A 26,655-nucleotide genomic window follows, 5' to 3' on the forward strand; every position below is an offset into this window, starting at 1 on the left:
ACCTGCCAATTCGTACTGTTTTGTCGTTTTCAAAGTCTTCTTGGCAAACTTGGTTAGCACATTCTCCCTCAAACTGAGTTAATTACTGCATTATCGTACCATTACAGTAGTTTAAACGGTTTAAGGAAGCACCTTTGTCACAACAGAAAGGTAGTTTGAAAATTGGGCTGGCGACATAACAAAAAAAAAAAAACAGGAAGGGAGCCAACAGCACCCGGGTTTCCCAGGCGGTCACCCATCCAAGTACTAGCAGGGCCCGATGATGCTTAACTTCGGTGATCGGACGAGAACCGGTGTATTCATCATGGTATGGCCGTTGGCGCTCATCTAATGTAGGAGCACGGCAGAATTCGCGTTCGGCTTTTCTCCCAACACACAAAATGTTAGTTTTCGGCCGCATTTGACGAAAGCGCTTCCTTCCGCAACCGCCAGTTCCTCGAGGACGGCGCGGGGAGGCGCGCCCGGCGTCCCAGCAGAGTGACGGCCGAATTGGCGGGCGCACCGCCGCGTGTGTGAGACGCACTGCTGCTCGTTGCACCCCCTGTCATTCGCTGGGCGCGTTCAGCCTTCGACACTAGCGGAGGACGCATCTTGTCCCTGGTGTTCAGCGGAGGGCCTGTGCGGGGTGTGGCAGTGTCGTGCTGGAGGGCCCACTGGTAGCGATGTGGGCTTCCACGCCTCGCCTCGCCTCGCCTCGCCTCGCCGCGCCTCACACCAGGTGTCTGCGTAGTTTGCAGTGCATTCGCACCATTCCTATCCCTGTCCCTGTCCCCGTCCCGACTTGTCCCGACTTTGCTCGACTGCCGCTCGCTGCCGCTCGGGTCGTGGTCCATATGACAGCGCAAGCACGAAAAACGTCTGCGGGACGAGACGAGACGAGACGAGACGAGACGACTAAGGAATAAATTCGTGGTTACAAATCAAATTTGGAACTCTACATTCCTACACAACAATAGGCGGTGACGTATTTCAGAAATCACCTGCCGATTCGTACTGTTTTGTCGTTTTCAAAGTCTTCTTGGCAAACTTGGTTAGCACATTCTCCCTCAAACTGAGTTAATTACTGCATTTTCGTACCATTACAGTAGTTTAAAAGGCTTAAGGAAGCATCTTTGTCCCAACAGAAACGTAGTTTGAAAATTGGGCTGGCAACATAACAAAAAAAAAAAACGGGAAGGGAGCCAACAGCACCCGGGTTGACCCAGGCGGTCACCCATCCAAGTACTAGCCGGGCATGATGATGCTTAACTTCGGTGGTCGGACGAGAACCGGTGTATTCATCATGGTATCGCCGTTGGCGCTCATCTAATGTAGGAGCACGGCAGAATTCGCGTTCGGCTTTTCTCCCAACACACAAAATGTTAGTTTTCGGCCGCATTTGACGAAAGCGCTTCCTTCCGCAACCGCCAGTTCCTCGAGGACGGCGCGGGAGGCGCGCCCGGCGTCCCAGCAGAGTGACGGCCGAATTGGCGGGCGCACCGCCGCGTGTGTGAGACGCACTGCTGCTCGTTGCACCCCCTGTCATTCGCTGGGCGCGTTCAGCCTTCGACACTAGCGGAGGACGCATCTTGTCCCTGGTGTTCAGCGGAGGGCCTGTGCGGGGTGTGGCAGTGTCGTGCTGGAGGGCCCACTGGTAGCGATGTGGGCTTCCTCGCCTCGCCTCGCCTCGCCTCGCCGCGCCTCACACCAGGTGTCTGCGTAGTTTGCAGTGCATTCGCACCATTCCTATCCCTGTCCCTGTCCCCGTCCCGACTTGTCCCGACTTTGCTCGACTGCCGCTCGCTGCCGCTCGGGTCGTGGTCCATATGACAGCGCAAGCACGAAAAACGTCTGCGGGACGAGACGAGACGAGACGAGACGAGACGACTAAGGAATAAATTCGTGGTTACAAATCAAATTTGGAACTCTACATTCCTACACAACAATAGGCGGTGACGTATTTCAGAAATCACCTGCCAATTCGTACTGTTTTGTCGTTTTCAAAGTCTTCTTGGCAAACTTGGTTAGCACATTCTCCCTCAAACTGAGTTAATTACTGCATTATCGTACCATTACAGTAGTTTAAACGGTTTAAGGAAGCATCTTTGTCACAACAGAAAGGTAGTTTGAAAATTGGGCTGGCGACATAACAAAAAAAAAAAAACAGGAAGGGAGCCAACAGCACCCGGGTTTCCCAGGCGGTCACCCATCCAAGTACTAGCAGGGCCCGATGATGCTTAACTTCGGTGATCGGACGAGAACCGGTGTATTCATCATGGTATGGCCGTTGGCGCTCATCTAATGTAGGAGCACGGCAGAATTCGCGTTCGGCTTTTCTCCCAACACACAAAATGTTAGTTTTCGGCCGCATTTGACGAAAGCGCTTCCTTCCGCAACCGCCAGTTCCTCGAGGACGGCGCGGGGAGGCGCGCCCGGCGTCCCAGCAGAGTGACGGCCGAATTGGCGGGCGCACCGCCGCGTGTGTGAGACGCACTGCTGCTCGTTGCACCCCCTGTCATTCGCTGGGCGCGTTCAGCCTTCGACACTAGCGGAGGACGCATCTTGTCCCTGGTGTTCAGCGGAGGGCCTGTGCGGGGTGTGGCAGTGTCGTGCTGGAGGGCCCACTGGTAGCGATGTGGGCTTCCTCGCCTCGCCTCGCCTCGCCTCGCCGCGCCTCACACCAGGTGTCTGCGTAGTTTGCAGTGCATTCGCACCATTCCTATCCCTGTCCCTGTCCCCGTCCCGACTTGTCCCGACTTTGCTCGACTGCCGCTCGCTGCCGCTCGGGTCGTGGTCCATATGACAGCGCAAGCACGAAAAACGTCTGCGGGACGAGACGAGACGAGACGAGACGAGACGACTAAGGAATAAATTCGTGGTTACAAATCAAATTTGGAACTCTACATTCCTACACAACAATAGGCGGTGACGTATTTCAGAAATCACCTGCCGATTCGTACTGTTTTGTCGTTTTCAAAGTCTTCTTGGCAAACTTGGTTAGCACATTCTCCCTCAAACTGAGTTAATTACTGCATTTTCGTACCATTACAGTAGTTTAAAAGGCTTAAGGAAGCATCTTTGTCACAACAGAAACGTAGTTTGAAAATTGGGCTGGCAACATAACAAAAAAAAAAAAACGGGAAGGGAGCCAACAGCACCCGGGTTGACCCAGGCGGTCACCCATCCAAGTACTAGCCGGGCATGATGATGCTTAACTTCGGTGGTCGGACGAGAACCGGTGTATTCATCATGGTATCGCCGTTGGCGCTCATCTAATGTAGGAGCACGGCAGAATTCGCGTTCGGCTTTTCTCCCAACACACAAAATGTTAGTTTTCGGCCGCATTTGACGAAAGCGCTTCCTTCCGCAACCGCCAGTTCCTCGAGGACGGCGCGGGGAGGCGCGCCCGGCGTCCCAGCAGAGTGACGGCCGAATTGGCGGGCGCACCGCCGCGTGTGTGAGACGCACTGCTGCTCGTTGCACCCCCTGTCATTCGCTCGGCGCGTTCAGCCTTCGACACTAGCGGAGGACGCATCTTGTCCCTGGTGTTCAGCGGAGGGCCTGTGCGGGGTGTGGCAGTGTCGTGCTGGAGGGCCCACTGGTAGCGATGTGGGCTTCCTCGCCTCGCCTCGCCTCGCCTCGCCGCGCCTCACACCAGGTGTCTGCGTAGTTTGCAGTGCATTCGCACCATTCCTATCCCTGTCCCTGTCCCCGTCCCGACTTGTCCCGACTTTGCTCGACTGCCGCTCGCTGCCGCTCGGGTCGTGGTCCATATGACAGCGCAAGCACGAAAAACGTCTGCGGGACGAGACGAGACGAGACGAGACGAGACGACTAAGGAATAAATTCGTGGTTACAAATCAAATTTGGAACTCTACATTCCTACACAACAATAGGCGGTGACGTATTTCAGAAATCACCTGCCAATTCGTACTGTTTTGTCGTTTTCAAAGTCTTCTTGGCAAACTTGGTTAGCACATTCTCCCTCAAACTGAGTTAATTACTGCATTATCGTACCATTACAGTAGTTTAAACGGTTTAAGGAAGCACCTTTGTCACAACAGAAAGGTAGTTTGAAAATTGGGCTGGCGACATAACAAAAAAAAAAAAACAGGAAGGGAGCCAACAGCACCCGGGTTTCCCAGGCGGTCACCCATCCAAGTACTAGCAGGGCCCGATGATGCTTAACTTCGGTGATCGGACGAGAACCGGTGTATTCATCATGGTATGGCCGTTGGCGCTCATCTAATGTAGGAGCACGGCAGAATTCGCGTTCGGCTTTTCTCCCAACACACAAAATGTTAGTTTTCGGCCGCATTTGACGAAAGCGCTTCCTTCCGCAACCGCCAGTTCCTCGAGGACGGCGCGGGGAGGCGCGCCCGGCGTCCCAGCAGAGTGACGGCCGAATTGGCGGGCGCACCGCCGCGTGTGTGAGACGCACTGCTGCTCGTTGCACCCCCTGTCATTCGCTGGGCGCGTTCAGCCTTCGACACTAGCGGAGGACGCATCTTGTCCCTGGTGTTCAGCGGAGGGCCTGTGCGGGGTGTGGCAGTGTCGTGCTGGAGGGCCCACTGGTAGCGATGTGGGCTTCCACGCCTCGCCTCGCCTCGCCTCGCCTCGCCGCGCCTCACACCAGGTGTCTGCGTAGTTTGCAGTGCATTCGCACCATTCCTATCCCTGTCCCTGTCCCCGTCCCGACTTGTCCCGACTTTGCTCGACTGCCGCTCGCTGCCGCTCGGGTCGTGGTCCATATGACAGCGCAAGCACGAAAAACGTCTGCGGGACGAGACGAGACGAGACGAGACGAGACGACTAAGGAATAAATTCGTGGTTACAAATCAAATTTGGAACTCTACATTCCTACACAACAATAGGCGGTGACGTATTTCAGAAATCACCTGCCGATTCGTACTGTTTTGTCGTTTTCAAAGTCTTCTTGGCAAACTTGGTTAGCACATTCTCCCTCAAACTGAGTTAATTACTGCATTTTCGTACCATTACAGTAGTTTAAAAGGCTTAAGGAAGCATCTTTGTCCCAACAGAAACGTAGTTTGAAAATTGGGCTGGCAACATAACAAAAAAAAAAAACGGGAAGGGAGCCAACAGCACCCGGGTTGACCCAGGCGGTCACCCATCCAAGTACTAGCCGGGCATGATGATGCTTAACTTCGGTGGTCGGACGAGAACCGGTGTATTCATCATGGTATCGCCGTTGGCGCTCATCTAATGTAGGAGCACGGCAGAATTCGCGTTCGGCTTTTCTCCCAACACACAAAATGTTAGTTTTCGGCCGCATTTGACGAAAGCGCTTCCTTCCGCAACCGCCAGTTCCTCGAGGACGGCGCGGGGAGGCGCGCCCGGCGTCCCAGCAGAGTGACGGCCGAATTGGCGGGCGCACCGCCGCGTGTGTGAGACGCACTGCTGCTCGTTGCACCCCCTGTCATTCGCTGGGCGCGTTCAGCCTTCGACACTAGCGGAGGACGCATCTTGTCCCTGGTGTTCAGCGGAGGGCCTGTGCGGGGTGTGGCAGTGTCGTGCTGGAGGGCCCACTGGTAGCGATGTGGGCTTCCTCGCCTCGCCTCGCCTCGCCTCGCCGCGCCTCACACCAGGTGTCTGCGTAGTTTGCAGTGCATTCGCACCATTCCTATCCCTGTCCCTGTCCCCGTCCCGACTTGTCCCGACTTTGCTCGACTGCCGCTCGCTGCCGCTCGGGTCGTGGTCCATATGACAGCGCAAGCACGAAAAACGTCTGCGGGACGAGACGAGACGAGACGAGACGAGACGACTAAGGAATAAATTCGTGGTTACAAATCAAATTTGGAACTCTACATTCCTACACAACAATAGGCGGTGACGTATTTCAGAAATCACCTGCCAATTCGTACTGTTTTGTCGTTTTCAAAGTCTTCTTGGCAAACTTGGTTAGCACATTCTCCCTCAAACTGAGTTAATTACTGCATTATCGTACCATTACAGTAGTTTAAACGGTTTAAGGAAGCATCTTTGTCACAACAGAAAGGTAGTTTGAAAATTGGGCTGGCGACATAACAAAAAAAAAAAAACAGGAAGGGAGCCAACAGCACCCGGGTTTCCCAGGCGGTCACCCATCCAAGTACTAGCAGGGCCCGATGATGCTTAACTTCGGTGATCGGACGAGAACCGGTGTATTCATCATGGTATGGCCGTTGGCGCTCATCTAATGTAGGAGCACGGCAGAATTCGCGTTCGGCTTTTCTCCCAACACACAAAATGTTAGTTTTCGGCCGCATTTGACGAAAGCGCTTCCTTCCGCAACCGCCAGTTCCTCGAGGACGGCGCGGGGAGGCGCGCCCGGCGTCCCAGCAGAGTGACGGCCGAATTGGCGGGCGCACCGCCGCGTGTGTGAGACGCACTGCTGCTCGTTGCACCCCCTGTCATTCGCTGGGCGCGTTCAGCCTTCGACACTAGCGGAGGACGCATCTTGTCCCTGGTGTTCAGCGGAGGGCCTGTGCGGGGTGTGGCAGTGTCGTGCTGGAGGGCCCACTGGTAGCGATGTGGGCTTCCTCGCCTCGCCTCGCCTCGCCTCGCCGCGCCTCACACCAGGTGTCTGCGTAGTTTGCAGTGCATTCGCACCATTCCTATCCCTGTCCCTGTCCCCGTCCCGACTTGTCCCGACTTTGCTCGACTGCCGCTCGCTGCCGCTCGGGTCGTGGTCCATATGACAGCGCAAGCACGAAAAACGTCTGCGGGACGAGACGAGACGAGACGAGACGAGACGACTAAGGAATAAATTCGTGGTTACAAATCAAATTTGGAACTCTACATTCCTACACAACAATAGGCGGTGACGTATTTCAGAAATCACCTGCCGATTCGTACTGTTTTGTCGTTTTCAAAGTCTTCTTGGCAAACTTGGTTAGCACATTCTCCCTCAAACTGAGTTAATTACTGCATTTTCGTACCATTACAGTAGTTTAAAAGGCTTAAGGAAGCATCTTTGTCACAACAGAAACGTAGTTTGAAAATTGGGCTGGCAACATAACAAAAAAAAAAAAACGGGAAGGGAGCCAACAGCACCCGGGTTGACCCAGGCGGTCACCCATCCAAGTACTAGCCGGGCATGATGATGCTTAACTTCGGTGGTCGGACGAGAACCGGTGTATTCATCATGGTATCGCCGTTGGCGCTCATCTAATGTAGGAGCACGGCAGAATTCGCGTTCGGCTTTTCTCCCAACACACAAAATGTTAGTTTTCGGCCGCATTTGACGAAAGCGCTTCCTTCCGCAACCGCCAGTTCCTCGAGGACGGCGCGGGGAGGCGCGCCCGGCGTCCCAGCAGAGTGACGGCCGAATTGGCGGGCGCACCGCCGCGTGTGTGAGACGCACTGCTGCTCGTTGCACCCCCTGTCATTCGCTCGGCGCGTTCAGCCTTCGACACTAGCGGAGGACGCATCTTGTCCCTGGTGTTCAGCGGAGGGCCTGTGCGGGGTGTGGCAGTGTCGTGCTGGAGGGCCCACTGGTAGCGATGTGGGCTTCCTCGCCTCGCCTCGCCTCGCCTCGCCGCGCCTCACACCAGGTGTCTGCGTAGTTTGCAGTGCATTCGCACCATTCCTATCCCTGTCCCTGTCCCCGTCCCGACTTGTCCCGACTTTGCTCGACTGCCGCTCGCTGCCGCTCGGGTCGTGGTCCATATGACAGCGCAAGCACGAAAAACGTCTGCGGGACGAGACGAGACGAGACGAGACGAGACGACTAAGGAATAAATTCGTGGTTACAAATCAAATTTGGAACTCTACATTCCTACACAACAATAGGCGGTGACGTATTTCAGAAATCACCTGCCAATTCGTACTGTTTTGTCGTTTTCAAAGTCTTCTTGGCAAACTTGGTTAGCACATTCTCCCTCAAACTGAGTTAATTACTGCATTATCGTACCATTACAGTAGTTTAAACGGTTTAAGGAAGCATCTTTGTCACAACAGAAAGGTAGTTTGAAAATTGGGCTGGCGACATAACAAAAAAAAAAAACAGGAAGGGAGCCAACAGCACCCGGGTTTCCCAGGCGGTCACCCATCCAAGTACTAGCAGGGCCCGATGATGCTTAACTTCGGTGATCGGACGAGAACCGGTGTATTCATCATGGTATGGCCGTTGGCGCTCATCTAATGTAGGAGCACGGCAGAATTCGCGTTCGGCTTTTCTCCCAACACACAAAATGTTAGTTTTCGGCCGCATTTGACGAAAGCGCTTCCTTCCGCAACCGCCAGTTCCTCGAGGACGGCGCGGGGAGGCGCGCCCGGCGTCCCAGCAGAGTGACGGCCGAATTGGCGGGCGCACCGCCGCGTGTGTGAGACGCACTGCTGCTCGTTGCACCCCCTGTCATTCGCTGGGCGCGTTCAGCCTTCGACACTAGCGGAGGACGCATCTTGTCCCTGGTGTTCAGCGGAGGGCCTGTGCGGGGTGTGGCAGTGTCGTGCTGGAGGGCCCACTGGTAGCGATGTGGGCTTCCTCGCCTCGCCTCGCCTCGCCTCGCCGCGCCTCACACCAGGTGTCTGCGTAGTTTGCAGTGCATTCGCACCATTCCTATCCCTGTCCCTGTCCCCGTCCCGACTTGTCCCGACTTTGCTCGACTGCCGCTCGCTGCCGCTCGGGTCGTGGTCCATATGACAGCGCAAGCACGAAAAACGTCTGCGGGACGAGACGAGACGAGACGAGACGAGACGACTAAGGAATAAATTCGTGGTTACAAATCAAATTTGGAACTCTACATTCCTACACAACAATAGGCGGTGACGTATTTCAGAAATCACCTGCCAATTCGTACTGTTTTGTCGTTTTCAAAGTCTTCTTGGCAAACTTGGTTAGCACATTCTCCCTCAAACTGAGTTAATTACTGCATTATCGTACCATTACAGTAGTTTAAACGGTTTAAGGAAGCATCTTTGTCACAACAGAAAGGTAGTTTGAAAATTGGGCTGGCGACATAACAAAAAAAAAAAAACAGGAAGGGAGCCAACAGCACCCGGGTTTCCCAGGCGGTCACCCATCCAAGTACTAGCAGGGCCCGATGATGCTTAACTTCGGTGATCGGACGAGAACCGGTGTATTCATCATGGTATCGCCGTTGGCGCTCATCTAATGTAGGAGCACGGCAGAATTCGCGTTCGGCTTTTCTCCCAACACACAAAATGTTAGTTTTCGGCCGCATTTGACGAAAGCGCTTCCTTCCGCAACCGCCAGTTCCTCGAGGACGGCGCGGGGAGGCGCGCCCGGCGTCCCAGCAGAGTGACGGCCGAATTGGCGGGCGCACCGCCGCGTGTGTGAGACGCACTGCTGCTCGTTGCACCCCCTGTCATTCGCTGGGCGCGTTCAGCCTTCGACACTAGCGGAGGACGCATCTTGTCCCTGGTGTTCAGCGGAGGGCCTGTGCGGGGTGTGGCAGTGTCGTGCTGGAGGGCCCACTGGTAGCGATGTGGGCTTCCTCGCCTCGCCTCGCCTCGCCGCGCCGCGCCTCACACCAGGTGTCTGCGTAGTTTGCAGTGCATTCGCACCATTCCTATCCCTGTCCCTGTCCCCGTCCCGACTTGTCCCGACTTTGCTCGACTGCCGCTCGCTGCCGCTCGGGTCGTGGTCCATATGACAGCGCAAGCACGAAAAACGTCTGCGGGACGAGACGAGACGAGACGAGACGAGACGACTAAGGAATAAATTCGTGGTTACAAATCAAATTTGGAACTCTACATTCCTACACAACAATAGGCGGTGACGTATTTCAGAAATCACCTGCCAATTCGTACTGTTTTGTCGTTTTCAAAGTCTTCTTGGCAAACTTGGTTAGCACATTCTCCCTCAAACTGAGTTAATTACTGCATTATCGTACCATTACAGTAGTTTAAACGGTTTAAGGAAGCATCTTTGTCACAACAGAAAGGTAGTTTGAAAATTGGGCTGGCGACATAACAAAAAAAAAAAACAGGAAGGGAGCCAACAGCACCCGGGTTTCCCAGGCGGTCACCCATCCAAGTACTAGCAGGGCCCGATGATGCTTAACTTCGGTGATCGGACGAGAACCGGTGTATTCATCATGGTATCGCCGTTGGCGCTCATCTAATGTAGGAGCACGGCAGAATTCGCGTTCGGCTTTTCTCCCAACACACAAAATGTTAGTTTTCGGCCGCATTTGACGAAAGCGCTTCCTTCCGCAACCGCCAGTTCCTCGAGGACGGCGCGGGGAGGCGCGCCCGGCGTCCCAGCAGAGTGACGGCCGAATTGGCGGGCGCACCGCCGCGTGTGTGAGACGCACTGCTGCTCGTTGCACCCCCTGTCATTCGCTGGGCGCGTTCAGCCTTCGACACTAGCGGAGGACGCATCTTGTCCCTGGTGTTCAGCGGAGGGCCTGTGCGGGGTGTGGCAGTGTCGTGCTGGAGGGCCCACTGGTAGCGATGTGGGCTTCCTCGCCTCGCCTCGCCTCGCCTCGCCGCGCCTCACACCAGGTGTCTGCGTAGTTTGCAGTGCATTCGCACCATTCCTATCCCTGTCCCTGTCCCCGTCCCGACTTGTCCCGACTTTGCTCGACTGCCGCTCGCTGCCGCTCGGGTCGTGGTCCATATGACAGCGCAAGCACGAAAAACGTCTGCGGGACGAGACGAGACGAGACGAGACGAGACGACTAAGGAATAAATTCGTGGTTACAAATCAAATTTGGAACTCTACATTCCTACACAACAATAGGCGGTGACGTATTTCAGAAATCACCTGCCAATTCGTACTGTTTTGTCGTTTTCAAAGTCTTCTTGGCAAACTTGGTTAGCACATTCTCCCTCAAACTGAGTTAATTACTGCATTATCGTACCATTACAGTAGTTTAAACGGTTTAAGGAAGCATCTTTGTCACAACAGAAAGGTAGTTTGAAAATTGGGCTGGCGACATAACAAAAAAAAAAAAACAGGAAGGGAGCCAACAGCACCCGGGTTTCCCAGGCGGTCACCCATCCAAGTACTAGCAGGGCCCGATGATGCTTAACTTCGGTGATCGGACGAGAACCGGTGTATTCATCATGGTATCGCCGTTGGCGCTCATCTAATGTAGGAGCACGGCAGAATTCGCGTTCGGCTTTTCTCCCAACACACAAAATGTTAGTTTTCGGCCGCATTTGACGAAAGCGCTTCCTTCCGCAACCGCCAGTTCCTCGAGGACGGCGCGGGGAGGCGCGCCCGGCGTCCCAGCAGAGTGACGGCCGAATTGGCGGGCGCACCGCCGCGTGTGTGAGACGCACTGCTGCTCGTTGCACCCCCTGTCATTCGCTGGGCGCGTTCAGCCTTCGACACTAGCGGAGGACGCATCTTGTCCCTGGTGTTCAGCGGAGGGCCTGTGCGGGGTGTGGCAGTGTCGTGCTGGAGGGCCCACTGGTAGCGATGTGGGCTTCCTCGCCTCGCCTCGCCTCGCCGCGCCGCGCCTCACACCAGGTGTCTGCGTAGTTTGCAGTGCATTCGCACCATTCCTATCCCTGTCCCTGTCCCCGTCCCGACTTGTCCCGACTTTGCTCGACTGCCGCTCGCTGCCGCTCGGGTCGTGGTCCATATGACAGCGCAAGCACGAAAAACGTCTGCGGGACGAGACGAGACGAGACGAGACGAGACGACTAAGGAATAAATTCGTGGTTACAAATCAAATTTGGAACTCTACATTCCTACACAACAATAGGCGGTGACGTATTTCAGAAATCACCTGCCAATTCGTACTGTTTTGTCGTTTTCAAAGTCTTCTTGGCAAACTTGGTTAGCACATTCTCCCTCAAACTGAGTTAATTACTGCATTATCGTACCATTACAGTAGTTTAAACGGTTTAAGGAAGCATCTTTGTCACAACAGAAAGGTAGTTTGAAAATTGGGCTGGCGACATAACAAAAAAAAAAAACAGGAAGGGAGCCAACAGCACCCGGGTTTCCCAGGCGGTCACCCATCCAAGTACTAGCAGGGCCCGATGATGCTTAACTTCGGTGATCGGACGAGAACCGGTGTATTCATCATGGTATCGCCGTTGGCGCTCATCTAATGTAGGAGCACGGCAGAATTCGCGTTCGGCTTTTCTCCCAACACACAAAATGTTAGTTTTCGGCCGCATTTGACGAAAGCGCTTCCTTCCGCAACCGCCAGTTCCTCGAGGACGGCGCGGGGAGGCGCGCCCGGCGTCCCAGCAGAGTGACGGCCGAATTGGCGGGCGCACCGCCGCGTGTGTGAGACGCACTGCTGCTCGTTGCACCCCCTGTCATTCGCTGGGCGCGTTCAGCCTTCGACACTAGCGGAGGACGCATCTTGTCCCTGGTGTTCAGCGGAGGGCCTGTGCGGGGTGTGGCAGTGTCGTGCTGGAGGGCCCACTGGTAGCGATGTGGGCTTCCTCGCCTCGCCTCGCCTCGCCTCGCCGCGCCTCACACCAGGTGTCTGCGTAGTTTGCAGTGCATTCGCACCATTCCTATCCCTGTCCCTGTCCCCGTCCCGACTTGTCCCGACTTTGCTCGACTGCCGCTCGCTGCCGCTCGGGTCGTGGTCCATATGACAGCGCAAGCACGAAAAACGTCTGCGGGACGAGACGAGACGAGACGAGACGAGACGACTAAGGAATAAATTCGTGGTTACAAATCAAATTTGGAACTCTACATTCCTACACAACAATAGGCGGTGACGTATTTCAGAAATCACCTGCCAATTCGTACTGTTTTGTCGTTTTCAAAGTCTTCTTGGCAAACTTGGTTAGCACATTCTCCCTCAAACTGAGTTAATTACTGCATTATCGTACCATTACAGTAGTTTAAACGGTTTAAGGAAGCATCTTTGTCACAACAGAAAGGTAGTTTGAAAATTGGGCTGGCGACATAACAAAAAAAAAAAAACAGGAAGGGAGCCAACAGCACCCGGGTTTCCCAGGCGGTCACCCATCCAAGTACTAGCAGGGCCCGATGATGCTTAACTTCGGTGATCGGACGAGAACCGGTGTATTCATCATGGTATGGCCGTTGGCGCTCATCTAATGTAGGAGCACGGCAGAATTCGCGTTCGGCTTTTCTCCCAACACACAAAATGTTAGTTTTCGGCCGCATTTGACGAAAGCGCTTCCTTCCGCAACCGCCAGTTCCTCGAGGACGGCGCGGGGAGGCGCGCCCGGCGTCCCAGCAGAGTGACGGCCGAATTGGCGGGCGCACCGCCGCGTGTGTGAGACGCACTGCTGCTCGTTGCACCCCCTGTCATTCGCTGGGCGCGTTCAGCCTTCGACACTAGCGGAGGACGCATCTTGTCCCTGGTGTTCAGCGGAGGGCCTGTGCGGGGTGTGGCAGTGTCGTGCTGGAGGGCCCACTGGTAGCGATGTGGGCTTCCTCGCCTCGCCTCGCCTCGCCTCGCCGCGCCTCACACCAGGTGTCTGCGTAGTTTGCAGTGCATTCGCACCATTCCTATCCCTGTCCCTGTCCCCGTCCCGACTTGTCCCGACTTTGCTCGACTGCCGCTCGCTGCCGCTCGGGTCGTGGTCCATATGACAGCGCAAGCACGAAAAACGTCTGCGGGACGAGACGAGACGAGACGAGACGAGACGACTAAGGAATAAATTCGTGGTTACAAATCAAATTTGGAACTCTACATTCCTACACAACAATAGGCGGTGACGTATTTCAGAAATCACCTGCCAATTCGTACTGTTTTGTCGTTTTCAAAGTCTTCTTGGCAAACTTGGTTAGCACATTCTCCCTCAAACTGAGTTAATTACTGCATTATCGTACCATTACAGTAGTTTAAACGGTTTAAGGAAGCATCTTTGTCACAACAGAAAGGTAGTTTGAAAATTGGGCTGGCGACATAACAAAAAAAAAAAACAGGAAGGGAGCCAACAGCACCCGGGTTTCCCAGGCGGTCACCCATCCAAGTACTAGCAGGGCCCGATGATGCTTAACTTCGGTGATCGGACGAGAACCGGTGTATTCATCATGGTATCGCCGTTGGCGCTCATCTAATGTAGGAGCACGGCAGAATTCGCGTTCGGCTTTTCTCCCAACACACAAAATGTTAGTTTTCGGCCGCATTTGACGAAAGCGCTTCCTTCCGCAACCGCCAGTTCCTCGAGGACGGCGCGGGGAGGCGCGCCCGGCGTCCCAGCAGAGTGACGGCCGAATTGGCGGGCGCACCGCCGCGTGTGTGAGACGCACTGCTGCTCGTTGCACCCCCTGTCATTCGCTGGGCGCGTTCAGCCTTCGACACTAGCGGAGGACGCATCTTGTCCCTGGTGTTCAGCGGAGGGCCTGTGCGGGGTGTGGCAGTGTCGTGCTGGAGGGCCCACTGGTAGCGATGTGGGCTTCCTCGCCTCGCCTCGCCTCGCCTCGCCGCGCCTCACACCAGGTGTCTGCGTAGTTTGCAGTGCATTCGCACCATTCCTATCCCTGTCCCTGTCCCCGTCCCGACTTGTCCCGACTTTGCTCGACTGCCGCTCGCTGCCGCTCGGGTCGTGGTCCATATGACAGCGCAAGCACGAAAAACGTCTGCGGGACGAGACGAGACGAGACGACTAAGGAATAAATTCGTGGTTACAAATCAAATTTGGAACACTACATTCCTACACAACAATAGGCGGTGACGTATTTCAGAAATCACCTGCCGATTCGTACTGTTTTGTCGTTTTCAAAGTCTTCTTGGCAAACTTGGTTAGCACATTCTCCCTCAAACTGAGTTAATTACTGCATTTTCGTACCATTACAGTAGTTTAAAAGGCTTAAGGAAGCATCTTTGTCACAACAGAAACGTAGTTTGAAAATTGGGCTGGCAACATAACAAAAAAAAAAAAACGGGAAGGGAGCCAACAGCACCCGGGTTGACCCAGGCGGTCACCCATCCAAGTACTAGCCGGGCATGATGATGCTTAACTTCGGTGGTCGGACGAGAACCGGTGTATTCATCATGGTATCGCCGTTGGCGCTCATCTAATGTAGGAGCACGGCAGAATTCGCGTTCGGCTTTTCTCCCAACACACAAAATGTTAGTTTTCGGCCGCATTTGACGAAAGCGCTTCCTTCCGCAACCGCCAGTTCCTCGAGGACGGCGCGGGGAGGCGCGCCCGGCGTCCCAGCAGAGTGACGGCCGAATTGGCGGGCGCACCGCCGCGTGTGTGAGACGCACTGCTGCTCGTTGCACCCCCTGTCATTCGCTGGGCGCGTTCAGCCTTCGACACTAGCGGAGGACGCATCTTGTCCCTGGTGTTCAGCGGAGGGCCTGTGCGGGGTGTGGCAGTGTCGTGCTGGAGGGCCCACTGGTAGCGATGTGGGCTTCCTCGCCTCGCCTCGCCTCGCCTCGCCGCGCCTCACACCAGGTGTCTGCGTAGTTTGCAGTGCATTCGCACCATTCCTATCCCTGTCCCTGTCCCCGTCCCGACTTGTCCCGACTTTGCTCGACTGCCGCTCGCTGCCGCTCGGGTCGTGGTCCATATGACAGCGCAAGCACGAAAAACGTCTGCGGGACGAGACGAGACGAGACGAGACGAGACGACTAAGGAATAAATTCGTGGTTACAAATCAAATTTGGAACTCTACATTCCTACACAACAATAGGCGGTGACGTATTTCAGAAATCACCTGCCAATTCGTACTGTTTTGTCGTTTTCAAAGTCTTCTTGGCAAACTTGGTTAGCACATTCTCCCTCAAACTGAGTTAATTACTGCATTATCGTACCATTACAGTAGTTTAAACGGTTTAAGGAAGCATCTTTGTCACAACAGAAAGGTAGTTTGAAAATTGGGCTGGCGACATAACAAAAAAAAAAAAACAGGAAGGGAGCCAACAGCACCCGGGTTTCCCAGGCGGTCACCCATCCAAGTACTAGCAGGGCCCGATGATGCTTAACTTCGGTGATCGGACGAGAACCGGTGTATTCATCATGGTATGGCCGTTGGCGCTCATCTAATGTAGGAGCACGGCAGAATTCGCGTTCGGCTTTTCTCCCAACACACAAAATGTTAGTTTTCGGCCGCATTTGACGAAAGCGCTTCCTTCCGCAACCGCCAGTTCCTCGAGGACGGCGCGGGGAGGCGCGCCCGGCGTCCCAGCAGAGTGACGGCCGAATTGGCGGGCGCACCGCCGCGTGTGTGAGACGCACTGCTGCTCGTTGCACCCCCTGTCATTCGCTGGGCGCGTTCAGCCTTCGACACTAGCGGAGGACGCATCTTGTCCCTGGTGTTCAGCGGAGGGCCTGTGCGGGGTGTGGCAGTGTCGTGCTGGAGGGCCCACTGGTAGCGATGTGGGCTTCCTCGCCTCGCCTCGCCTCGCCGCGCCGCGCCTCACACCAGGTGTCTGCGTAGTTTGCAGTGCATTCGCACCATTCCTATCCCTGTCCCTGTCCCCGTCCCGACTTGTCCCGACTTTGCTCGACTGCCGCTCGCTGCCGCTCGGGTCGTGGTCCATATGACAGCGCAAGCACGAAAAACGTCTGCGGGACGAGACGAGACGAGACGAGACGAGACGACTAAGGAATAAATTCGTGGTTACAAATCAAATTTGGAACTCTACATTCCTACACAACAATAGGCGGTGACGTATTTCAGAAATCACCTGCCAATTCGTACTGTTTTGTCGTTTTCAAAGTCTTCTTGGCAAACTTGGTTAGCACATTCTCCCTCAAACTGAGTTAATTACTGCATTATCGTACCATTACAGTAGTTTAAACGGTTTAAGGAAGCATCTTTGTCACAACAGAAAGGTAGTTTGAAAATTGGGCTGGCGACATAACAAAAAAAAAAGACAGGAAGGGAGCCAACAGCACCCGGGTTTCCCAGGCGGTCACCCATCCAAGTACTAGCAGGGCCCGATGATGCTTAACTTCGGTGATCGGACGAGAACCGGTGTATTCATCATGGTATCGCCGTTGGCGCTCATCTAATGTAGGAGCACGGCAGAATTCGCGTTCGGCTTTTCTCCCAACACACAAAATGTTAGTTTTCGGCCGCATTTGACGAAAGCGCTTCCTTCCGCAACCGCCAGTTCCTCGAGGACGGCGCGGGGAGGCGCGCCCGGCGTCCCAGCAGAGTGACGGCCGAATTGGCGGGCGCACCGCCGCGTGTGTGAGACGCACTGCTGCTCGTTGCACCCCCTGTCATTCGCTGGGCGCGTTCAGCCTTCGACACTAGCGGAGGACGCATCTTGTCCCTGGTGTTCAGCGGAGGGCCTGTGCGGGGTGTGGCAGTGTCGTGCTGGAGGGCCCACTGGTAGCGATGTGGGCTTCCTCGCCTCGCCTCGCCTCGCCTCGCCGCGCCTCACACCAGGTGTCTGCGTAGTTTGCAGTGCATTCGCACCATTCCTATCCCTGTCCCTGTCCCCGTCCCGACTTGTCCCGACTTTGCTCGACTGCCGCTCGCTGCCGCTCGGGTCGTGGTCCATATGACAGCGCAAGCACGAAAAACGTCTGCGGGACGAGACGAGACGAGACGAGACGAGACGACTAAGGAATAAATTCGTGGTTACAAATCAAATTTGGAACTCTACATTCCTACACAACAATAGGCGGTGACGTATTTCAGAAATCACCTGCCAATTCGTACTGTTTTGTCGTTTTCAAAGTCTTCTTGGCAAACTTGGTTAGCACATTCTCCCTCAAACTGAGTTAATTACTGCATTATCGTACCATTACAGTAGTTTAAACGGTTTAAGGAAGCATCTTTGTCACAACAGAAAGGTAGTTTGAAAATTGGGCTGGCGACATAACAAAAAAAAAAAAACAGGAAGGGAGCCAACAGCACCCGGGTTTCCCAGGCGGTCACCCATCCAAGTACTAGCAGGGCCCGATGATGCTTAACTTCGGTGATCGGACGAGAACCGGTGTATTCATCATGGTATGGCCGTTGGCGCTCATCTAATGTAGGAGCACGGCAGAATTCGCGTTCGGCTTTTCTCCCAACACACAAAATGTTAGTTTTCGGCCGCATTTGACGAAAGCGCTTCCTTCCGCAACCGCCAGTTCCTCGAGGACGGCGCGGGGAGGCGCGCCCGGCGTCCCAGCAGAGTGACGGCCGAATTGGCGGGCGCACCGCCGCGTGTGTGAGACGCACTGCTGCTCGTTGCACCCCCTGTCATTCGCTGGGCGCGTTCAGCCTTCGACACTAGCGGAGGACGCATCTTGTCCCTGGTGTTCAGCGGAGGGCCTGTGCGGGGTGTGGCAGTGTCGTGCTGGAGGGCCCACTGGTAGCGATGTGGGCTTCCTCGCCTCGCCTCGCCTCGCCTCGCCGCGCCGCGCCTCACACCAGGTGTCTGCGTAGTTTGCAGTGCATTCGCACCATTCCTATCCCTGTCCCTGTCCCCGTCCCGACTTGTCCCGACTTTGCTCGACTGCCGCTCGCTGCCGCTCGGGTCGTGGTCCATATGACAGCGCAAGCACGAAAAACGTCTGCGGGACGAGACGAGACGAGACGAGACGAGACGACTAAGGAATAAATTCGTGGTTACAAATCAAATTTGGAACTCTACATTCCTACACAACAATAGGCGGTGACGTATTTCAGAAATCACCTGCCAATTCGTACTGTTTTGTCGTTTTCAAAGTCTTCTTGGCAAACTTGGTTAGCACATTCTCCCTCAAACTGAGTTAATTACTGCATTATCGTACCATTACAGTAGTTTAAACGGTTTAAGGAAGCATCTTTGTCACAACAGAAAGGTAGTTTGAAAATTGGGCTGGCGACATAACAAAAAAAAAAAACAGGAAGGGAGCCAACAGCACCCGGGTTTCCCAGGCGGTCACCCATCCAAGTACTAGCAGGGCCCGATGATGCTTAACTTCGGTGATCGGACGAGAACCGGTGTATTCATCATGGTATCGCCGTTGGCGCTCATCTAATGTAGGAGCACGGCAGAATTCGCGTTCGGCTTTTCTCCCAACACACAAAATGTTAGTTTTCGGCCGCATTTGACGAAAGCGCTTCCTTCCGCAACCGCCAGTTCCTCGAGGACGGCGCGGGGAGGCGCGCCCGGCGTCCCAGCAGAGTGACGGCCGAATTGGCGGGCGCACCGCCGCGTGTGTGAGACGCACTGCTGCTCGTTGCACCCCCTGTCATTCGCTGGGCGCGTTCAGCCTTCGACACTAGCGGAGGACGCATCTTGTCCCTGGTGTTCAGCGGAGGGCCTGTGCGGGGTGTGGCAGTGTCGTGCTGGAGGGCCCACTGGTAGCGATGTGGGCTTCCTCGCCTCGCCTCGCCTCGCCTCGCCGCGCCTCACACCAGGTGTCTGCGTAGTTTGCAGTGCATTCGCACCATTCCTATCCCTGTCCCTGTCCCCGTCCCGACTTGTCCCGACTTTGCTCGACTGCCGCTCGCTGCCGCTCGGGTCGTGGTCCATATGACAGCGCAAGCACGAAAAACGTCTGCGGGACGAGACGAGACGAGACGACTAAGGAATAAATTCGTGGTTACAAATCAAATTTGGAACACTACATTCCTACACAACAATAGGCGGTGACGTATTTCAGAAATCACCTGCCGATTCGTACTGTTTTGTCGTTTTCAAAGTCTTCTTGGCAAACTTGGTTAGCACATTCTCCCTCAAACTGAGTTAATTACTGCATTTTCGTACCATTACAGTAGTTTAAAAGGCTTAAGGAAGCATCTTTGTCACAACAGAAACGTAGTTTGAAAATTGGGCTGGCAACATAACAAAAAAAAAAAAACGGGAAGGGAGCCAACAGCACCCGGGTTGACCCAGGCGGTCACCCATCCAAGTACTAGCCGGGCATGATGATGCTTAACTTCGGTGGTCGGACGAGAACCGGTGTATTCATCATGGTATCGCCGTTGGCGCTCATCTAATGTAGGAGCACGGCAGAATTCGCGTTCGGCTTTTCTCCCAACACACAAAATGTTAGTTTTCGGCCGCATTTGACGAAAGCGCTTCCTTCCGCAACCGCCAGTTCCTCGAGGACGGCGCGGGGAGGCGCGCCCGGCGTCCCAGCAGAGTGACGGCCGAATTGGCGGGCGCACCGCCGCGTGTGTGAGACGCACTGCTGCTCGTTGCACCCCCTGTCATTCGCTGGGCGCGTTCAGCCTTCGACACTAGCGGAGGACGCATCTTGTCCCTGGTGTTCAGCGGAGGGCCTGTGCGGGGTGTGGCAGTGTCGTGCTGGAGGGCCCACTGGTAGCGATGTGGGCTTCCTCGCCTCGCCTCGCCTCGCCTCGCCGCGCCTCACACCAGGTGTCTGCGTAGTTTGCAGTGCATTCGCACCATTCCTATCCCTGTCCCTGTCCCCGTCCCGACTTGTCCCGACTTTGCTCGACTGCCGCTCGCTGCCGCTCGGGTCGTGGTCCATATGACAGCGCAAGCACGAAAAACGTCTGCGGGACGAGACGAGACGAGACGAGACGAGACGACTAAGGAATAAATTCGTGGTTACAAATCAAATTTGGAACTCTACATTCCTACACAACAATAGGCGGTGACGTATTTCAGAAATCACCTGCCAATTCGTACTGTTTTGTCGTTTTCAAAGTCTTCTTGGCAAACTTGGTTAGCACATTCTCCCTCAAACTGAGTTAATTACTGCATTATCGTACCATTACAGTAGTTTAAACGGTTTAAGGAAGCATCTTTGTCACAACAGAAAGGTAGTTTGAAAATTGGGCTGGCGACATAACAAAAAAAAAAAAACAGGAAGGGAGCCAACAGCACCCGGGTTTCCCAGGCGGTCACCCATCCAAGTACTAGCAGGGCCCGATGATGCTTAACTTCGGTGATCGGACGAGAACCGGTGTATTCATCATGGTATGGCCGTTGGCGCTCATCTAATGTAGGAGCACGGCAGAATTCGCGTTCGGCTTTTCTCCCAACACACAAAATGTTAGTTTTCGGCCGCATTTGACGAAAGCGCTTCCTTCCGCAACCGCCAGTTCCTCGAGGACGGCGCGGGGAGGCGCGCCCGGCGTCCCAGCAGAGTGACGGCCGAATTGGCGGGCGCACCGCCGCGTGTGTGAGACGCACTGCTGCTCGTTGCACCCCCTGTCATTCGCTGGGCGCGTTCAGCCTTCGACACTAGCGGAGGACGCATCTTGTCCCTGGTGTTCAGCGGAGGGCCTGTGCGGGGTGTGGCAGTGTCGTGCTGGAGGGCCCACTGGTAGCGATGTGGGCTTCCTCGCCTCGCCTCGCCTCGCCGCGCCGCGCCTCACACCAGGTGTCTGCGTAGTTTGCAGTGCATTCGCACCATTCCTATCCCTGTCCCTGTCCCCGTCCCGACTTGTCCCGACTTTGCTCGACTGCCGCTCGCTGCCGCTCGGGTCGTGGTCCATATGACAGCGCAAGCACGAAAAACGTCTGCGGGACGAGACGAGACGAGACGAGACGAGACGACTAAGGAATAAATTCGTGGTTACAAATCAAATTTGGAACTCTACATTCCTACACAACAATAGGCGGTGACGTATTTCAGAAATCACCTGCCAATTCGTACTGTTTTGTCGTTTTCAAAGTCTTCTTGGCAAACTTGGTTAGCACATTCTCCCTCAAACTGAGTTAATTACTGCATTATCGTACCATTACAGTAGTTTAAACGGTTTAAGGAAGCATCTTTGTCACAACAGAAAGGTAGTTTGAAAATTGGGCTGGCGACATAACAAAAAAAAAAAACAGGAAGGGAGCCAACAGCACCCGGGTTTCCCAGGCGGTCACCCATCCAAGTACTAGCAGGGCCCGATGATGCTTAACTTCGGTGATCGGACGAGAACCGGTGTATTCATCATGGTATCGCCGTTGGCGCTCATCTAATGTAGGAGCACGGCAGAATTCGCGTTCGGCTTTTCTCCCAACACACAAAATGTTAGTTTTCGGCCGCATTTGACGAAAGCGCTTCCTTCCGCAACCGCCAGTTCCTCGAGGACGGCGCGGGGAGGCGCGCCCGGCGTCCCAGCAGAGTGACGGCCGAATTGGCGGGCGCACCGCCGCGTGTGTGAGACGCACTGCTGCTCGTTGCACCCCCTGTCATTCGCTGGGCGCGTTCAGCCTTCGACACTAGCGGAGGACGCATCTTGTCCCTGGTGTTCAGCGGAGGGCCTGTGCGGGGTGTGGCAGTGTCGTGCTGGAGGGCCCACTGGTAGCGATGTGGGCTTCCTCGCCTCGCCTCGCCTCGCCTCGCCGCGCCTCACACCAGGTGTCTGCGTAGTTTGCAGTGCATTCGCACCATTCCTATCCCTGTCCCTGTCCCCGTCCCGACTTGTCCCGACTTTGCTCGACTGCCGCTCGCTGCCGCTCGGGTCGTGGTCCATATGACAGCGCAAGCACGAAAAACGTCTGCGGGACGAGACGAGACGAGACGAGACGAGACGACTAAGGAATAAATTCGTGGTTACAAATCAAATTTGGAACTCTACATTCCTACACAACAATAGGCGGTGACGTATTTCAGAAATCACCTGCCAATTCGTACTGTTTTGTCGTTTTCAAAGTCTTCTTGGCAAACTTGGTTAGCACATTCTCCCTCAAACTGAGTTAATTACTGCATTATCGTACCATTACAGTAGTTTAAACGGTTTAAGGAAGCATCTTTGTCACAACAGAAAGGTAGTTTGAAAATTGGGCTGGCGACATAACAAAAAAAAAAAAACAGGAAGGGAGCCAACAGCACCCGGGTTTCCCAGGCGGTCACCCATCCAAGTACTAGCAGGGCCCGATGATGCTTAACTTCGGTGATCGGACGAGAACCGGTGTATTCATCATGGTATGGCCGTTGGCGCTCATCTAATGTAGGAGCACGGCAGAATTCGCGTTCGGCTTTTCTCCCAACACACAAAATGTTAGTTTTCGGCCGCATTTGACGAAAGCGCTTCCTTCCGCAACCGCCAGTTCCTCGAGGACGGCGCGGGGAGGCGCGCCCGGCGTCCCAGCAGAGTGACGGCCGAATTGGCGGGCGCACCGCCGCGTGTGTGAGACGCACTGCTGCTCGTTGCACCCCCTGTCATTCGCTGGGCGCGTTCAGCCTTCGACACTAGCGGAGGACGCATCTTGTCCCTGGTGTTCAGCGGAGGGCCTGTGCGGGGTGTGGCAGTGTCGTGCTGGAGGGCCCACTGGTAGCGATGTGGGCTTCCTCGCCTCGCCTCGCCTCGCCTCGCCGCGCCTCACACCAGGTGTCTGCGTAGTTTGCAGTGCATTCGCACCATTCCTATCCCTGTCCCTGTCCCCGTCCCGACTTGTCCCGACTTTGCTCGACTGCCGCTCGCTGCCGCTCGGGTCGTGGTCCATATGACAGCGCAAGCACGAAAAACGTCTGCGGGACGAGACGAGACGAGACGAGACGAGACGACTAAGGAATAAATTCGTGGTTACAAATCAAATTTGGAACTCTACATTCCTACACAACAATAGGCGGTGACGTATTTCAGAAATCACCTGCCAATTCGTACTGTTTTGTCGTTTTCAAAGTCTTCTTGGCAAACTTGGTTAGCACATTCTCCCTCAAACTGAGTTAATTACTGCATTATCGTACCATTACAGTAGTTTAAACGGTTTAAGGAAGCATCTTTGTCACAACAGAAAGGTAGTTTGAAAATTGGGCTGGCGACATAACAAAAAAAAAAAACAGGAAGGGAGCCAACAGCACCCGGGTTTCCCAGGCGGTCACCCATCCAAGTACTAGCAGGGCCCGATGATGCTTAACTTCGGTGATCGGACGAGAACCGGTGTATTCATCATGGTATCGCCGTTGGCGCTCATCTAATGTAGGAGCACGGCAGAATTCGCGTTCGGCTTTTCTCCCAACACACAAAATGTTAGTTTTCGGCCGCATTTGACGAAAGCGCTTCCTTCCGCAACCGCCAGTTCCTCGAGGACGGCGCGGGGAGGCGCGCCCGGCGTCCCAGCAGAGTGACGGCCGAATTGGCGGGCGCACCGCCGCGTGTGTGAGACGCACTGCTGCTCGTTGCACCCCCTGTCATTCGCTGGGCGCGTTCAGCCTTCGACACTAGCGGAGGACGCATCTTGTCCCTGGTGTTCAGCGGAGGGCCTGTGCGGGGTGTGGCAGTGTCGTGCTGGAGGGCCCACTGGTAGCGATGTGGGCTTCCTCGCCTCGCCTCGCCTCGCCTCGCCGCGCCTCACACCAGGTGTCTGCGTAGTTTGCAGTGCATTCGCACCATTCCTATCCCTGTCCCTGTCCCCGTCCCGACTTGTCCCGACTTTGCTCGACTGCCGCTCGCTGCCGCTCGGGTCGTGGTCCATATGACAGCGCAAGCACGAAAAACGTCTGCGGGACGAGACGAGACGAGACGACTAAGGAATAAATTCGTGGTTACAAATCAAATTTGGAACACTACATTCCTACACAACAATAGGCGGTGACGTATTTCAGAAATCACCTGCCGATTCGTACTGTTTTGTCGTTTTCAAAGTCTTCTTGGCAAACTTGGTTAGCACATTCTCCCTCAAACTGAGTTAATTACTGCATTTTCGTACCATTACAGTAGTTTAAAAGGCTTAAGGAAGCATCTTTGTCACAACAGAAACGTAGTTTGAAAATTGGGCTGGCAACATAACAAAAAAAAAAAAACGGGAAGGGAGCCAACAGCACCCGGGTTGACCCAGGCGGTCACCCATCCAAGTACTAGCCGGGCATGATGATGCTTAACTTCGGTGGTCGGACGAGAACCGGTGTATTCATCATGGTATCGCCGTTGGCGCTCATCTAATGTAGGAGCACGGCAGAATTCGCGTTCGGCTTTTCTCCCAACACACAAAATGTTAGTTTTCGGCCGCATTTGACGAAAGCGCTTCCTTCCGCAACCGCCAGTTCCTCGAGGACGGCGCGGGGAGGCGCGCCCGGCGTCCCAGCAGAGTGACGGCCGAATTGGCGGGCGCACCGCCGCGTGTGTGAGACGCACTGCTGCTCGTTGCACCCCCTGTCATTCGCTGGGCGCGTTCAGCCTTCGACACTAGCGGAGGACGCATCTTGTCCCTGGTGTTCAGCGGAGGGCCTGTGCGGGGTGTGGCAGTGTCGTGCTGGAGGGCCCACTGGTAGCGATGTGGGCTTCCTCGCCTCGCCTCGCCTCGCCTCGCCGCGCCTCACACCAGGTGTCTGCGTAGTTTGCAGTGCATTCGCACCATTCCTATCCCTGTCCCTGTCCCCGTCCCGACTTGTCCCGACTTTGCTCGACTGCCGCTCGCTGCCGCTCGGGTCGTGGTCCATATGACAGCGCAAGCACGAAAAACGTCTGCGGGACGAGACGAGACGAGACGAGACGAGACGACTAAGGAATAAATTCGTGGTTACAAATCAAATTTGGAACTCTACATTCCTACACAACAATAGGCGGTGACGTATTTCAGAAATCACCTGCCAATTCGTACTGTTTTGTCGTTTTCAAAGTCTTCTTGGCAAACTTGGTTAGCACATTCTCCCTCAAACTGAGTTAATTACTGCATTATCGTACCATTACAGTAGTTTAAACGGTTTAAGGAAGCATCTTTGTCACAACAGAAAGGTAGTTTGAAAATTGGGCTGGCGACATAACAAAAAAAAAAAAACAGGAAGGGAGCCAACAGCACCCGGGTTTCCCAGGCGGTCACCCATCCAAGTACTAGCAGGGCCCGATGATGCTTAACTTCGGTGATCGGACGAGAACCGGTGTATTCATCATGGTATGGCCGTTGGCGCTCATCTAATGTAGGAGCACGGCAGAATTCGCGTTCGGCTTTTCTCCCAACACACAAAATGTTAGTTTTCGGCCGCATTTGACGAAAGCGCTTCCTTCCGCAACCGCCAGTTCCTCGAGGACGGCGCGGGGAGGCGCGCCCGGCGTCCCAGCAGAGTGACGGCCGAATTGGCGGGCGCACCGCCGCGTGTGTGAGACGCACTGCTGCTCGTTGCACCCCCTGTCATTCGCTGGGCGCGTTCAGCCTTCGACACTAGCGGAGGACGCATCTTGTCCCTGGTGTTCAGCGGAGGGCCTGTGCGGGGTGTGGCAGTGTCGTGCTGGAGGGCCCACTGGTAGCGATGTGGGCTTCCTCGCCTCGCCTCGCCTCGCCGCGCCGCGCCTCACACCAGGTGTCTGCGTAGTTTGCAGTGCATTCGCACCATTCCTATCCCTGTCCCTGTCCCCGTCCCGACTTGTCCCGACTTTGCTCGACTGCCGCTCGCTGCCGCTCGGGTCGTGGTCCATATGACAGCGCAAGCACGAAAAACGTCTGCGGGACGAGACGAGACGAGACGAGACGAGACGACTAAGGAATAAATTCGTGGTTACAAATCAAATTTGGAACTCTACATTCCTACACAACAATAGGCGGTGACGTATTTCAGAAATCACCTGCCAATTCGTACTGTTTTGTCGTTTTCAAAGTCTTCTTGGCAAACTTGGTTAGCACATTCTCCCTCAAACTGAGTTAATTACTGCATTATCGTACCATTACAGTAGTTTAAACGGTTTAAGGAAGCATCTTTGTCACAACAGAAAGGTAGTTTGAAAATTGGGCTGGCGACATAACAAAAAAAAAAAACAGGAAGGGAGCCAACAGCACCCGGGTTTCCCAGGCGGTCACCCATCCAAGTACTAGCAGGGCCCGATGATGCTTAACTTCGGTGATCGGACGAGAACCGGTGTATTCATCATGGTATCGCCGTTGGCGCTCATCTAATGTAGGAGCACGGCAGAATTCGCGTTCGGCTTTTCTCCCAACACACAAAATGTTAGTTTTCGGCCGCATTTGA

The 26,655-nt window shown here is 54.7% G+C and overlaps 21 non-coding genes and 7 pseudogenes across 21 annotated transcripts; all 28 read right to left on the reverse strand.

Annotated features, from left to right (window-relative positions):
• Window positions 1-202: 202 nt before the first annotated feature.
• Window positions 203-321, reverse strand: LOC126134427 (5S ribosomal RNA). Its single transcript, XR_007527718.1, has one exon. It is a non-coding gene; the product is annotated as a 5S ribosomal RNA (ribosomal RNA).
• An 858-nt stretch (window positions 322-1,179) lies between these two features.
• LOC126134332 (5S ribosomal RNA) lies at window positions 1,180-1,299 on the reverse strand (annotated as a pseudogene).
• An 853-nt stretch (window positions 1,300-2,152) lies between these two features.
• Window positions 2,153-2,271, reverse strand: LOC126134440 (5S ribosomal RNA). The gene has a single exon (XR_007527729.1). It is a non-coding gene; the product is annotated as a 5S ribosomal RNA (ribosomal RNA).
• Window positions 2,272-3,125: 854 nt separating this feature from the next.
• Window positions 3,126-3,245, reverse strand: LOC126134334 (5S ribosomal RNA; annotated as a pseudogene).
• Window positions 3,246-4,099: 854 nt separating this feature from the next.
• On the reverse strand, window positions 4,100-4,218 carry LOC126134452 (5S ribosomal RNA). Its single transcript, XR_007527740.1, has one exon. It is a non-coding gene; the product is annotated as a 5S ribosomal RNA (ribosomal RNA).
• Window positions 4,219-5,076: 858 nt separating this feature from the next.
• Window positions 5,077-5,196, reverse strand: LOC126134335 (5S ribosomal RNA; annotated as a pseudogene).
• An 854-nt stretch (window positions 5,197-6,050) lies between these two features.
• LOC126134203 (5S ribosomal RNA) lies at window positions 6,051-6,169 on the reverse strand. The gene has a single exon (XR_007527614.1). It is a non-coding gene; the product is annotated as a 5S ribosomal RNA (ribosomal RNA).
• Window positions 6,170-7,023: 854 nt separating this feature from the next.
• LOC126134336 (5S ribosomal RNA) lies at window positions 7,024-7,143 on the reverse strand (annotated as a pseudogene).
• An 853-nt stretch (window positions 7,144-7,996) lies between these two features.
• On the reverse strand, window positions 7,997-8,115 carry LOC126134215 (5S ribosomal RNA). Its single transcript, XR_007527625.1, has one exon. It is a non-coding gene; the product is annotated as a 5S ribosomal RNA (ribosomal RNA).
• Window positions 8,116-8,969: 854 nt separating this feature from the next.
• Window positions 8,970-9,088, reverse strand: LOC126134200 (5S ribosomal RNA). Its single transcript, XR_007527612.1, has one exon. It is a non-coding gene; the product is annotated as a 5S ribosomal RNA (ribosomal RNA).
• An 853-nt stretch (window positions 9,089-9,941) lies between these two features.
• Window positions 9,942-10,060, reverse strand: LOC126134202 (5S ribosomal RNA). The gene has a single exon (XR_007527613.1). It is a non-coding gene; the product is annotated as a 5S ribosomal RNA (ribosomal RNA).
• Window positions 10,061-10,914: 854 nt separating this feature from the next.
• On the reverse strand, window positions 10,915-11,033 carry LOC126134204 (5S ribosomal RNA). Its single transcript, XR_007527615.1, has one exon. It is a non-coding gene; the product is annotated as a 5S ribosomal RNA (ribosomal RNA).
• Window positions 11,034-11,886: 853 nt separating this feature from the next.
• LOC126134205 (5S ribosomal RNA) lies at window positions 11,887-12,005 on the reverse strand. The gene has a single exon (XR_007527616.1). It is a non-coding gene; the product is annotated as a 5S ribosomal RNA (ribosomal RNA).
• An 854-nt stretch (window positions 12,006-12,859) lies between these two features.
• Window positions 12,860-12,978, reverse strand: LOC126134227 (5S ribosomal RNA). The gene has a single exon (XR_007527636.1). It is a non-coding gene; the product is annotated as a 5S ribosomal RNA (ribosomal RNA).
• An 853-nt stretch (window positions 12,979-13,831) lies between these two features.
• LOC126134206 (5S ribosomal RNA) lies at window positions 13,832-13,950 on the reverse strand. The gene has a single exon (XR_007527617.1). It is a non-coding gene; the product is annotated as a 5S ribosomal RNA (ribosomal RNA).
• Window positions 13,951-14,794: 844 nt separating this feature from the next.
• LOC126134338 (5S ribosomal RNA) lies at window positions 14,795-14,914 on the reverse strand (annotated as a pseudogene).
• An 854-nt stretch (window positions 14,915-15,768) lies between these two features.
• LOC126134239 (5S ribosomal RNA) lies at window positions 15,769-15,887 on the reverse strand. Its single transcript, XR_007527647.1, has one exon. It is a non-coding gene; the product is annotated as a 5S ribosomal RNA (ribosomal RNA).
• An 853-nt stretch (window positions 15,888-16,740) lies between these two features.
• LOC126134207 (5S ribosomal RNA) lies at window positions 16,741-16,859 on the reverse strand. The gene has a single exon (XR_007527618.1). It is a non-coding gene; the product is annotated as a 5S ribosomal RNA (ribosomal RNA).
• Window positions 16,860-17,713: 854 nt separating this feature from the next.
• Window positions 17,714-17,832, reverse strand: LOC126134251 (5S ribosomal RNA). The gene has a single exon (XR_007527658.1). It is a non-coding gene; the product is annotated as a 5S ribosomal RNA (ribosomal RNA).
• An 858-nt stretch (window positions 17,833-18,690) lies between these two features.
• On the reverse strand, window positions 18,691-18,809 carry LOC126134208 (5S ribosomal RNA). The gene has a single exon (XR_007527619.1). It is a non-coding gene; the product is annotated as a 5S ribosomal RNA (ribosomal RNA).
• Window positions 18,810-19,653: 844 nt separating this feature from the next.
• Window positions 19,654-19,773, reverse strand: LOC126134339 (5S ribosomal RNA; annotated as a pseudogene).
• An 854-nt stretch (window positions 19,774-20,627) lies between these two features.
• Window positions 20,628-20,746, reverse strand: LOC126134263 (5S ribosomal RNA). Its single transcript, XR_007527669.1, has one exon. It is a non-coding gene; the product is annotated as a 5S ribosomal RNA (ribosomal RNA).
• Window positions 20,747-21,599: 853 nt separating this feature from the next.
• On the reverse strand, window positions 21,600-21,718 carry LOC126134209 (5S ribosomal RNA). Its single transcript, XR_007527620.1, has one exon. It is a non-coding gene; the product is annotated as a 5S ribosomal RNA (ribosomal RNA).
• Window positions 21,719-22,572: 854 nt separating this feature from the next.
• LOC126134275 (5S ribosomal RNA) lies at window positions 22,573-22,691 on the reverse strand. The gene has a single exon (XR_007527680.1). It is a non-coding gene; the product is annotated as a 5S ribosomal RNA (ribosomal RNA).
• Window positions 22,692-23,544: 853 nt separating this feature from the next.
• LOC126134210 (5S ribosomal RNA) lies at window positions 23,545-23,663 on the reverse strand. The gene has a single exon (XR_007527621.1). It is a non-coding gene; the product is annotated as a 5S ribosomal RNA (ribosomal RNA).
• Window positions 23,664-24,507: 844 nt separating this feature from the next.
• LOC126134340 (5S ribosomal RNA) lies at window positions 24,508-24,627 on the reverse strand (annotated as a pseudogene).
• Window positions 24,628-25,481: 854 nt separating this feature from the next.
• Window positions 25,482-25,600, reverse strand: LOC126134287 (5S ribosomal RNA). The gene has a single exon (XR_007527691.1). It is a non-coding gene; the product is annotated as a 5S ribosomal RNA (ribosomal RNA).
• An 853-nt stretch (window positions 25,601-26,453) lies between these two features.
• LOC126134211 (5S ribosomal RNA) lies at window positions 26,454-26,572 on the reverse strand. The gene has a single exon (XR_007527622.1). It is a non-coding gene; the product is annotated as a 5S ribosomal RNA (ribosomal RNA).
• Between the last annotated feature and the right edge of the window lie 83 nt (window positions 26,573-26,655).

This window comes from Schistocerca cancellata, unplaced genomic scaffold, assembly GCF_023864275.1.
Source record: "Schistocerca cancellata isolate TAMUIC-IGC-003103 unplaced genomic scaffold, iqSchCanc2.1 HiC_scaffold_601, whole genome shotgun sequence".
Lineage (NCBI taxonomy): Eukaryota > Metazoa > Arthropoda > Insecta > Orthoptera > Acrididae > Schistocerca > Schistocerca cancellata.